Genomic DNA, 12,382 nt, shown 5'->3' on the forward strand with positions numbered 1-12,382 from the left:
TGCCGATATGCAGTTTGCTCGGATTGGATTTAGCTAAAGACTGGTGTAATAAATGTCGCAGTATTTTACTTCCAACGTACCTACAGATTTTCTGCAATCTCACGTTTTGCAGCTGCTTCCAAATACAATTATAAGTGTTTAGATGTTGAATAACCTAGATTCACCTTCCTTTATGAGGACAAATATAATTTTGGATTTACTACCTACTACCTACCTACTTTACTTTCGATGAAATCGGCCAATTTATTGCTATGAGTATGTGGTATGGCTACTATGGCTAGTATACATAGAGTGCTCCCATCATACCTTAGATCAGATTTGGCTATACAAACGTAATTTTTCTAAATGTTGTAGGTAATTGTTTCCCTTGAAAATTAAATTCGTTGCTAAAAAAAACTAAGTCTCATTGCAACGAATTTGTTTAAGGTGTTCAAGCCCCATATTTTTGTTAAGGTTACATAGTCTTAAATAGAAGTCATTCTTTGCATTCTTATCCCCAGTTGTACGTCTGATTCCGTGGTCCATAAAATAGACTTATGCTCTAGTATTGAGAATAACATCATAAATGCGTGTCTAAATTCACTACTATTGCTACGCTAAAATCTGAATATTATGTGGATTGATATTTCGCATCTGTACAATGCGTTAGAAGCAGGTTTAGTTCTGAATCGCACGCTTATTCGTACATTTTAGGTGTGGTACAATCAGCGACTAAAATCCTTTCAGCAGACATTTCTACACATTTGCGCTATTTCCCTATTACAATATTTTCGATTGAATCGAAGTTCTAATTACTTTTGAAGGTTGGGTTTACATAGCGCCATTTGTTGTTGAGTAGTTTTTTCGTTTACTCTGAAGTTTTAGGTGGTTTGTTCACTTTAATATCTGATTTCTTGGCATCATTAATGAAAATTAAACCTTTTGATAAAATCCTAAAATAACTTTCTTTACGAGTTTTCAACAAAGAAGCGATAGTTATTTTGATAAACATGAAATAATAATCCACGAATGAAAGCAAAAACCTTCGTCCGTCAAATGGCAATAATAAGAACTGTCAAAAGTTTCCCTTTACTTAAATTACGTTATAGGCTTTGATTTACTTCGGTTTCAAACTTAAGAAATTGTCCATCACAATGATTGAATTGACGTGATTTATTTAGCTGTACAATTAAATAGATAGGCAAGGGTTAAAATATTTAGATCACATATTGCAAACCCATGTCAAATATATTATAAAAAAATATGTTTAAGAGTCAGTTCTTGAGTTCGCCACGCTGGCCAATTGTGTTAGCAATGTCGTAAAACATTTTATGTAATCTCCTAATCAATACTCGGACTAGGCAGAAACTAACAATAGACTGATATGCGAAAAATTATACAATTTTGTTATACAAACTTTATAATATACATAAGTATCAGTACCTAAAGGATAAAAATCTTTAACAAAGTTTTATAAATATTAAGTGTATTATCATGAAACTATAATGAATAGAATAATTTATGCCAACTTAATACCTGTTTAAGGAACACTCTTGGCGTGTCAGGTAAAACATTTAAACGGCCTACACATTCAATCTAAATAAGTCATGTTTCTTAAGCTTTTAGTTCAACATGTTTTACATTACCTGTCACGAGTCCATAATCTTTGATTTAAGTGCTTACATTGAGGCTAGTGCACACGTGCGTATGATTATAATCCGTATTGAGCATATAGGCCGCGCATGCGCCGATTAATTATTGACGCGTCTTAGTCTGCAGATACGCAGTGCCTTGAAACTGTTACCTATTTTAATTCCTATGTTAATTTATACGAAGGGAATATTAACATGGTGAGTGTGTTTATCTCTAGAAATCTGCTTTGACGATTGATAATAAATACAAATGCTGCAATGTAATTTACTGATATTCAATCAAAATAAAAGTTTTCACCGTCACCGATTGATTGCGATAATCGTTTTCGAGCCAAACAGAAAAGAGTGACGAAGCAAATACTGAATTGTTGTTACAATGTACTCATAATACTAATACGGAATGCGGAGTAATCCTCTTGTATACCACCACAGAGAGCCTAACTACAATTTCTGAATTTTGGCTGCAAATTGCAATGAAGGCAATGTGTTTCGTAATACTAACCCACACACGTCGCAGCTTGTAGGATGCTGTACGGTCGTTTGTGACGCGAACTGCATGACAACCAAACATTACAATCATTTTGATATCTGAGTCACAAATTACTTCAGCCGTAACGCAATTATATCTACCACAACCGAAAGCTTCCGAAAACTTTTGCATGAAAAGTTGATTAGCGCCTCCAGCGGGCGCGACAGGAACTATTTTAGTTGTATATTTAAAATGTCAAAGTCTCGATACTCAGAAGTACCGACGCGCGACGGTAGATGTTCGCGCTACTGTACTCTTCGCAAATATTCTGAGTCCCTTAAAAACAGCCCTGAAACTACTAAGTGTTTACTTCTCTTATTTGTTGAACCTTTCCAAGAAGTCCAGATTGAGTTAAGGATTAGGGTCAAATTTATTCAATATGTCTATCTCCACTTAATATTAATTCAAATACCTAGAGTCGATCTCTAGCGAACAGCGAAGCACATAAATATTAATTTATTTAACCATAAAACCCCGGTCTGGAGGAATTCATATAATGGAATTCTTTCGGCAGGCCTTCGAAACTTATCGTTTTAGTTTTGCTTATAACGTTCGTTCCGCAGATAAAGAATTCCCTTAGTATTAAGGCTCTACAAAGTTTCATAATCTGCTAGGAAGGCGCTCGATTATAATATACAAACACATGTATTTTCTTTTAGAAGTAATTATTGTTTGGAGTTTATATTGTTGATGTTGTGTCGTTAAAGTGACATATAATATGATAATATTTATTTATTTTTAAGAATATCCTTTGTAAATGTCCTGCATTTTTAAAATTTTCAATCTACCTTTATTCATGATAACCCTTTATCTTTGATAAATAATACTATTTCTTCCATAATTGAAAATGTATCATAAATTATTTATCACTAAGCGCCAATTGTAGATTATTAAGTAAAAAGAATTCCTCGTATTTGGTGCACGCTATTACTTAAAATAAACTTCAATTGAACCTCATCTTAAAGCTACGTTCCAAGTATTTGAATTAATCGCAGTTCTAAGAGATGCTTAACTATTATATGGAGATTATCATCTATGATACAGTCACGATTCACTGTTTCAGTTCAAAGCCTAAGCTAATGCATTAAGCGCTCTTTATGACAGCTGCCTAGAACAAAACCTAGCTATGAAAGAGCCAGGTCTTATTTCATTAAAGATTTAGGTCCCATTTTCCATCGTCGAATAACTTTATTTAACGTTTATCTTCGATGTTATTAGAGATAATGTCAGTATAAAGATTCTGTAAAAAAAAGTCTTTAAGCATTTTTAATTTTAGTTCTATATTTGTGTGTTTGAGAGGTAAATAATGCTCGTAAGTGACTTATTGTATTTAATAATTAAACCTATCGGAAATCCGGACATTCCGGACCCCGTGAGTCACAATCATATGAGTCGGAAAAATTGTATATTTTTATGTTTTGCTAGCCTCTGTCTATAATTTTGTATACATATACGAGCACAAGTACCTTTCAGGTATTCATTGGTTAAATAGTTTAGCCATATGTGTGACAAACAACCAACTGTTAACTTATTCATAAAAATATTATGGATAGATAAAATGGTCTAGATCTACCTTATTTACTTTAGGTCGATATAATAGTCAACTAATGTAAATTTTATTTTTCATAGGTTGCGAACTGAAAGATTGTCCCATTGCCACTTCTCGCTTGCACTTATAAATAAATGATACGAGGAAAAGAGATGCACATAGTCACCGTTAGTAAGCAAATAGTATAAACAGTATTTATGCGATCTTGGGGGGTCCGAGGAGTATCCTTAAGTTGGCATTAAGTATTACAATCGTACACATATATGATCATTTAAGGATATCATTAAATAAATAATTTTATTGACTCGTTTTGTCCAATAAACTTCTACAACTTTTAAAGTCGTTTAATATTTGATTAGAAATAGCTTTCTATGTCGTTCAAGTATTGATATTAGTTTATAAAACAAAGAATTTATAAGATGTATTGGTGCCAGTTTATTACCAATTATTCTAAAGTACGTATTTAATTACCTACATTTAACAATCAATATTATCTATTAAAGTTGAAACTTAAAACTATTGAAGATATTTTTTTTGAAAAAATATCTAAAAGATATCTTTTAAATTTTTTACACTTCATTATAACAAAAAATGCAACTTCATCTGTCTTTTTAAAAACGTATTTGCATTCAAACCTTCGCAATATAGGTATCTACAAAACGCTCTCGAGCACTTCAGTATATTTTTCTCGTATAAATGGTAATCTAAAACGCATTACTTTAACAAGTCGTTTTACAAGTATTGTGCACATTTCCAGTCCAGTTCACTTACAATGAAAGCTCAGATGATAAAAAAATAAAAATAAAATAAAAAATGTTTATTTTGCAATCCAATGACACACATTTACATGTTAACAGTAATAGCCACACTAGGCAGAGCCTGTATCGTGGCTAATCAATTCACAGCCAGTTTAACATAGGACTTATATTGCTTAGTTACAATTTAAAATAGTTTTAATACAATAGAAAAATTTAAATTAAAAGTAACAATGTATTAACTAAATAATTAATTGGCAATTCAAGTTTATTAGTATTGCCAATTAATTATTTAGATGATGCGACTCTACTCTCAGGATATTCAGCAGATGTCGCCTCGAACATTTCTCACGCATTCAAATGTTCCTATTATCCCCATAATATTATAATTCCGAGTGTATCTAGTGGATGCACGGTACATTAACTTACTAGACTTGGATTGTTGTGGTCGGGAGTGGGTAAACGTAATTTGTTAGTACGCCCGCGTGTGCGCAGGACTGGCTCGCCCACGCACTGCGCCTGCGACGCTCGACGACTCTTCTCACGCCGTGACTCATACACCATCATTATTTTGTACGTTATAAATATCGATAGGAATTTAAATATAGTGTACATGTTAATTCTATAGAGCCTGCACTATCCTTGACTTTTTCATTTGTCTTATAAACTACTTACCATCTGTACGTCAATATTATAGAACGTAACTGGTATACTCGATATCTGTATCCTGATTACTTCCTCAGATCATTGTCGGACATAAATATGCTTTTATACAAACCTCGTCACCTTATTATGCTAACCTATAAGGAGTTCACTTAAAAGAACATTTCCTTCGACAGTGGGAGGATGTTATAGCTATCGAATGTCAGCCAAAGAGGAATTTAGATGTCACTTAAACCGAAGTACTCTTATACGGCTACCTGTTAATAATTTTACTACACTTTTATTTCAAGTCTCTTTAGTAGCAGATGGTATTTTACGACCATCAATAGGTAAATATTGTTGGTTATATTTGAGGTCAGTCCCGCTAGGATAGCTCGACGTTTACTCAATAAAATGCCCCCCTGTAGTGATGGGACAATTCATGGTAATGTCGAGTCGAGCGACCGGTCGAGTCCGCGAGTATAATGTCCTGATTCATTAAGCTATCGGAAGATTACACTGCGGTGGTCGTTCCCAAAGTAATGAGCCGCCTGTGTTTAGAGGTTTAGTGAACATTTGTTGTGTTGTGGTGCAGTATATCGGTTTATAGACAGCTCATTCTGTTAGAAGGGTAGTTAAGTTGCTAAACCTGGTAATTGGATGGAACTTTGTAACACTTGAATAGTGTTTAAATTGAAACTTAATTCTATTATCTTTCAACTGCAAAATTCATGTTCTAAAGCAATCTCGGGTTATAAGTTTTCTAGATATAATAGACATGAATGTAAAGAGCATTCGAGACAATTCTTTGACTGTTAATCTCGATAAGAAGGCTTTCTATTTTCGTTAAGTTACCAATAACTCCTATTTACTAATTAATCACAACATCTGAGCGATATTTCGTTCTAATTAAGATTCTATAGCAACTAGCTAGCAAAATATCATATTGTTTCTCTCGTACGGTAAATATAGAATATTAGTGGGTGTTCATGGCATCGATAGTCGATTACGTCATAATTACCTCGCGCGTTCCGAGGATATTAGGCAGATATTAGTTCAGTTAATGCCTCGATATAATGGTTCTCAGTGTATTGATGATCCAAATCAAATCAGACCTATTGTTCCGCGCTTTAGACAATGAGATTAAGCTAGCGTGATTTTAACAATGTAACGCCTACATTGACGGGTGTTTGTGAACATCGTGTTTCACTGACAGTACATTGAAAGGTAGTTGCACCTCAATCGTAGAGAACTACACAGCTGTTGTGTATCAATTGAGAGTGATTTGTGAACGAGAACAGCTCAAATAGTACATTTTGCTCGGCTTTAGTAGCTTTTCAGAAGTTTGATTCTGTGTCCATACGCTTCAATCCGCAAACGTACATTGTACTGCAGTTGCTCGCAATCAGGCTTTTTGGTTGCATGCTGAGAGTTTCAGTGCCTCCATCGATGTAGCATCGCTCGATTTTGATGTCACAATAGACTGTAACAAGTCGGACTACGATGCAATATCGATTCAGTTCGTAATACTATGATTATCGATGCTAAATGCTCGAGTTTTGCAATTTACTCGAATAGCGTATTTGTTAATAATAGAAACAACGTAATATGTTTTCTCGTACCTTTTGCCATAGTTCTTATATTAGTGAGATATTGTTGTTATTTATATGCTGCCGGACGTATGTAAATGTCAGTTGCTTTGTGTTAAATGCTTATTTAACCTTATATGGTTAGTAGTCAATACTTGTTCTTTATTAAGGTCTTAAATTTAAATTACTACATCTATACCTATTGATATAAAAGTCAAAAAGGGCATTGTTGGAAGAACAGAAACTACCGAATCTTAAAACGCTTATAAGTAGAAAGCCAAATTGTCTCTGATTAGCATACAATACCTGTAATCGAGGGAAAAGGCCGGGTCATTGTGAAAAAGTGCGTGGTAAACAAGCGAAGTCGTGGGCAGAAACTAGTGTTACATACTAATGTCCTCTGATATACATAAATAAAGTTTTAAGTGGTAAATCAACTCTATAAAGTCAATAATGTAATAATTTATATGTATATGGAACTGTGTTAGATAAAGAGCGCTACTACTTGTCTTAAAAATTCGATCACTAATTTCTTGTACATTAACTTTACAAGTTTCTTATATTATGCATTAATTTACATGTTTAATAAACAATTAGTAAGGGAGTAAAGTATGACCTCGTTTGTAAGTATCCCGTGTTTGACACGCATCGTGGTAAATATCTACTCTTATCTTATTCGTTAAGTAGGTTTCAAACGGCAAACTTTCAATACGAAAAAGAACTTAATCTACATTTACTATACAGTCGGTATTAACGAACATAATTGAGAATGTGACATTTTACATGTACCATCAAACCATTAGTTCTTACGACACCCGCTAGGGGCGCTGATCTATAATAAATAATAAATAAATTTAACCCATTACTGTCCCACTGCTGGGCAAGGGTCTCCTCCCGTAATGAGGGAGGGGTTAGGCCTTGAGTCCACCACGCTGGCCAAATGCGGGTTGGGGACTTTGCATGCCCTCAATAAATGTATTAAACAAATTTTAGGCATGCAAGGTTTCCTCACGATGTTTTCCTTCACCGTTGGAGCATGTGACAATTATTTCTAATACACACATAACTTCGAAAAGTCATTGGTGTGTTGCCTTGGGTTCGAACCTGCGACCACATGCGTGGGAGGTGTCAACTTATACCACTCGGCTATCACTGCTCTTAGGGGCGCTGATCTAATTTTCATAAATTTTTTTATAGCTGACCCATTGTCGGTAGTCGATAGTGATAGAGAATTGCGCTACAGTTTTTTCGGTTCTTAGATTAGCGAGCTTTTGTCTTTTACTACCACTTGAAGAAATTAGTTCTTGAAATATGTTAGAAGCGCTGTTCACTTTTTCATACAAAATATTTCGATACTGGCAGAAAATCGCTCTACTGCTATCGAGTAGCTCTCCAATAATTTTGTATGAAAGATTATAATTTCATTGTTAATTATCAACGCGAAGGCGGTACTGTAAAACCGGGAGTAGGAAATTGCTCTAATATGAAAAGAGCTTACATAGTGTGTAATACAGCCGTTTAAATAGTTAGAAGGCTTAGACGAGGCGGTGACGTAAGCGGTGAACTTTACCTGCGAGTTCGTGGAAAATGACTAATGACGGTTTCACCGATAAACCTAGAGCACACGCATCCACGCTCCAAGTTTTGAGTGGGAATTTATTGCACGCTTGTGTGTTAGACACTATTCCGCTTGTGCTAATAAGGCTTTATTTTCACTTATGCAGCTTTAAAGCAACTATCTCGTTTATAATATTTCTAGCTTGTTAATGTAATGCATTGATAGAGTATAGAAAATATTGATTACCGGGACTTTAATAAAAATAGTTATAAACATTAGCTTTTATTAACGTGTATCTGTGTACAAATGCTATGGAGCCATTGCCACTCGTTTGTCTATTGTTATCCAATGAAATCCAACTAATTACATTTCAGCAACTCAATCAACTGACAGCACAAATGGTTTCATTACATGTGTGAACAAAACTGTTCAAATATTTTTATTGACAACTAAAACATTTTCCACTCTGTATGACGATTCTACAAATATACGTTTACAATTATTTACCGTGTTGCTGATACATGAAAGGTGAGTAGCGTGCGTGATTCAAACTAACAAAATATCAATTTGAAACAACAGTAGCTCGTTAAAAGTTTGTAGCTTTACAAATCGGGTGTTTCGCTAGCCTATGTTTTGTGAAGCTAATTTGTCTGTTGCCCTATCTCTGACTATCTAATTGTTATGAACTCTATGCCAATTAATATTTCGTATCACACTGATATTTTGATACTTTTGTATTTGTTACGTTATTCTGTTTATACTCGTATAATATAATTAGCTTGATAACTTGTGACTAGACGTAGGTCCTGTATCTTTTACTACGCTATTTTATTATTTTATCTATTTATTCATCTTATTTTGATAAGACTTGGGCGCACATTCTTATTAAAGACAGGTTTACTAACCGAGTCTCTACGATAGACTGCTTTAATTCTCCTATAATATTCGTGTCAGAGGTAAATGTGAAATGCTGTAAGAAATTAGAGAATGCTGGCGCCAATGTTTGTCAAGTGCTACCTACACGGCACATATTTCTGTAACTAAAAGCTGCCTCCGATCCAGTGTGTCACTTCCATATAAAGAAATCAAGTAATGCAAGATTACGACTCACTTAACAGCGTTTAAAGAATGTATTAACATCTTCCACCGATGCGACATAATTTATTAATGTGCATCTAAGTGGTCGGCCACTTATGGTGGTCACACGCCATACAGAATCTCACAAGTGTAAGGCCAAACATCGTAACGACTTTGTTTTACAGTCGGCGGGCACGAAGCTCACCGACATTATTACGTGTCAATAATGGTAATAGAAATTAGTGCCTTAGTTAGAAATGGAAGAAACGTGGGCGTCACTCTCACAGTCCAACACTCGCTGACTCGCACGAGATGCCAGCGCCATCTATTGTGTAACCGACAGGATTTCTTTTGAAGATTTATTACATTTACCTTTGCGGCTTAGTACGTAATTATGGAAACAATTATTAGGTATTCCTGGCCTTTAATGAGGGTTAGGCAAATATTTGGAGCGGGTTCGTTTTGACCCTTAATAAAACATTCTTTAATACTAGTGACAAAAGGGTTAAGATTAATTTAGGGGGTTATTTTGGCGCTATGGTATTTAAATAAAACATGAAACGGAGAAAATGTTTGTCGAGTTTATTTTAACGATATTTATGTGGATGCTAACATCGATTTAGTAGGCAGTTAAGATAGCGATAAGTATATCAATAACAAGTAGCGTTATCTGGTATCTGTATGTTTTACATGTTTTACTTGTGAATGCACGTTTGCACAGTCGGAGTTGGAACTGCTGTGGGCGGGTGTGAGCGTGAGAAACAAATAAATGGTGTCGCGTCCACGGCCCCCTTCAACCTTATGAAGAATTGGACTCCGTCTAATGGCTGCGGCACTGCTGTTATAATTGCTTTTAGGCAATCACAATTTATTACTTGTCGCGTGGCGTTATGGGGTTTTACAGCTCTTGTACTCCACCGTTGAAATATTGAGCGGCTTGTAAGGATACTTTTATCGAGGCAGTCAGGGCTTACACAAATTGGTTTCCCGGTTTAAATAATTAACTTTCTTTGTGTTTATTTCCTTTACTCTTCCCCGCTGTTACAGCTGTAATCTTTTATTAACGGAAATACGAATGATAATTATGCGTCTTTGTACATTTTATGTTTTTGTTTTCAGCAAAATATTGCAATTTTTAATGTGCGTTTCGTTTTGTTTAGAGTTACTGAGGGGCTGTTTCCACTTGATGTCTTTTATTGTTCAGATATTAGACAATAGGACATAAAATCACTCTCTAATTTCTTATTGTTGTACAAATGAATGTTGTCTCTCCGTTTGCCATTTACTAATTGCGTTTATACAATAAAAATATTTTTATGCCATGGTTGTTATTTAGTGCTACCGGCTGCGTATTGACTTGACCCGTATTAAAACTACCGTTAAATATGAGAATTGTGCTCCTTCGGCAGTACGCGTGTATGAAAAAGAGTGATTAACGGAAACTTTAATGTTTTATTTCCTTATTACATTTACAAGAAACTTAGTAGGCGTATTCTTAGTCGAGATTAATCGATAAATCTGCGTATTTCAATAAGCGCAGTTTGAGAGCTATCTTGCAACACTTGATGCAATAAGTATAGAGTTGGAATGGACCGCTATCACTCTTAATATAGTATCAGAGACCATTAATCAGAAATGTCCGTGATCGCTGTAAATGGTAACGTTATTTCGCAAGAGAAAGCCTCATGATCATCCATACTCATTAAAAGTTATGACAGTGTTCAAAGCGATTTGTTTAGATGGGACTTGGTGCTCGTAGCTCCATGAGACATGTTGATAAAAGTCTCCAAGTTAAATATCCTGCGGCACATTATGAAGTTCAACTTTTCCTTACATATTTATAGCAGAAGATACTGTAATTAGCGTGGTTATATACGAAACAAAGCGGCTACTGCAGTAAGTCAAGTTATTTTTTATTGAGAAATATAGAACAGTACCAATAAAAGAACATTTTCGTAAACCTCTCAAATACCATTTAATAATATGTTTCAAACCTACATATGTATCTTTTGGTTCGAATATATATGTTTGTTTAGCGCACCTTTTAAGTAAATTCGAGATCCTTCTTAATAATTTGTAAACCGCCGACTACGCTACTAGCTAAAAGATAATCAACTCTATTTTTGATGAAAAACGATATGATAGAATGATAATCAAAGAACAGAGCACTAACTGACCACCGGAATCCTTCATACGTGTTTAAGATAATACGAAACCAAAAAGTTCCTTTGTTTTGTGCGGATATTGCTGCAAAATATTATGTAAACGCATTCCTCATGTTTTATATTGGTCAACATGAACAGAGGGCAGTAAAAGATGCGGCAACCATTGACATGGCATTTGCGTGGAATGTGGCCATCGATTGACGCCCATAGTTCACTACAAAATAGAATATTATTTGTTCCACCATTTTATGCTCAAGAAAACATTTCTTTTATGACACTTTTAAATTGAATTTGAAGTTATATACTATTGTACTTTGGGATATATTGATTTGTTCGGAATATATCTATATTTTATTTTGACTCTTAAGTAGTCTAAAGTGCCGCTGAGACTTTTAATTTTTTTTCTTGCATTAATTTGTGAAATGGTTAGCCCATACAAATCTTTATATCTCTACCTTTAAACTACGTATGCACCTCATGCATTACATTAGATAATACCAATTCCAAAGTTCCAATCTCCCTACGGACTGAAATATTGTTACAAGTCGAAGTGCATTAAAGATCTATAAAGCTAGCGTGACTAAATTGCTTTTCCCCCTCAAGATAACTGGACAAGATTAATGACCGTAACGTGCAAAACGTTTAAACCCATTTCCAACTGAAATCCGACTAGTCAGTTCCATATATTAGCGCCAGCGAAAACGTTCCTGGCACAAATTTCCATCACTAACATTAACCAAATTAGTTAGCTTTAAACCGTCCCGTGAACTAGCCGGATCCCGCTCGTTATGCCAACGAATTGAATAAATTACATCTGCGCTATTATTGCTGCTATCAATAATACTTCAAGGAGCCACTGTTCGCGACAATATATTGGAAATGTCTTA

General features: G+C 34.8%; 1 protein-coding gene across 2 annotated transcripts in view; it reads left to right on the top strand.

Moving 5' to 3' along the window:
* The window catches only part of LOC142974799 (agrin-like), a 156,035-nt gene that overhangs the window by 12,868 nt on the left and 130,785 nt on the right, over positions 1 to 12,382 (top strand). The window lies entirely within an intron of this gene.

The sequence above is a fragment of the Anticarsia gemmatalis genome, chromosome 1 (assembly GCF_050436995.1).
Source record: "Anticarsia gemmatalis isolate Benzon Research Colony breed Stoneville strain chromosome 1, ilAntGemm2 primary, whole genome shotgun sequence".
Taxonomy (NCBI): Eukaryota; Metazoa; Arthropoda; class Insecta; order Lepidoptera; family Erebidae; genus Anticarsia; species Anticarsia gemmatalis.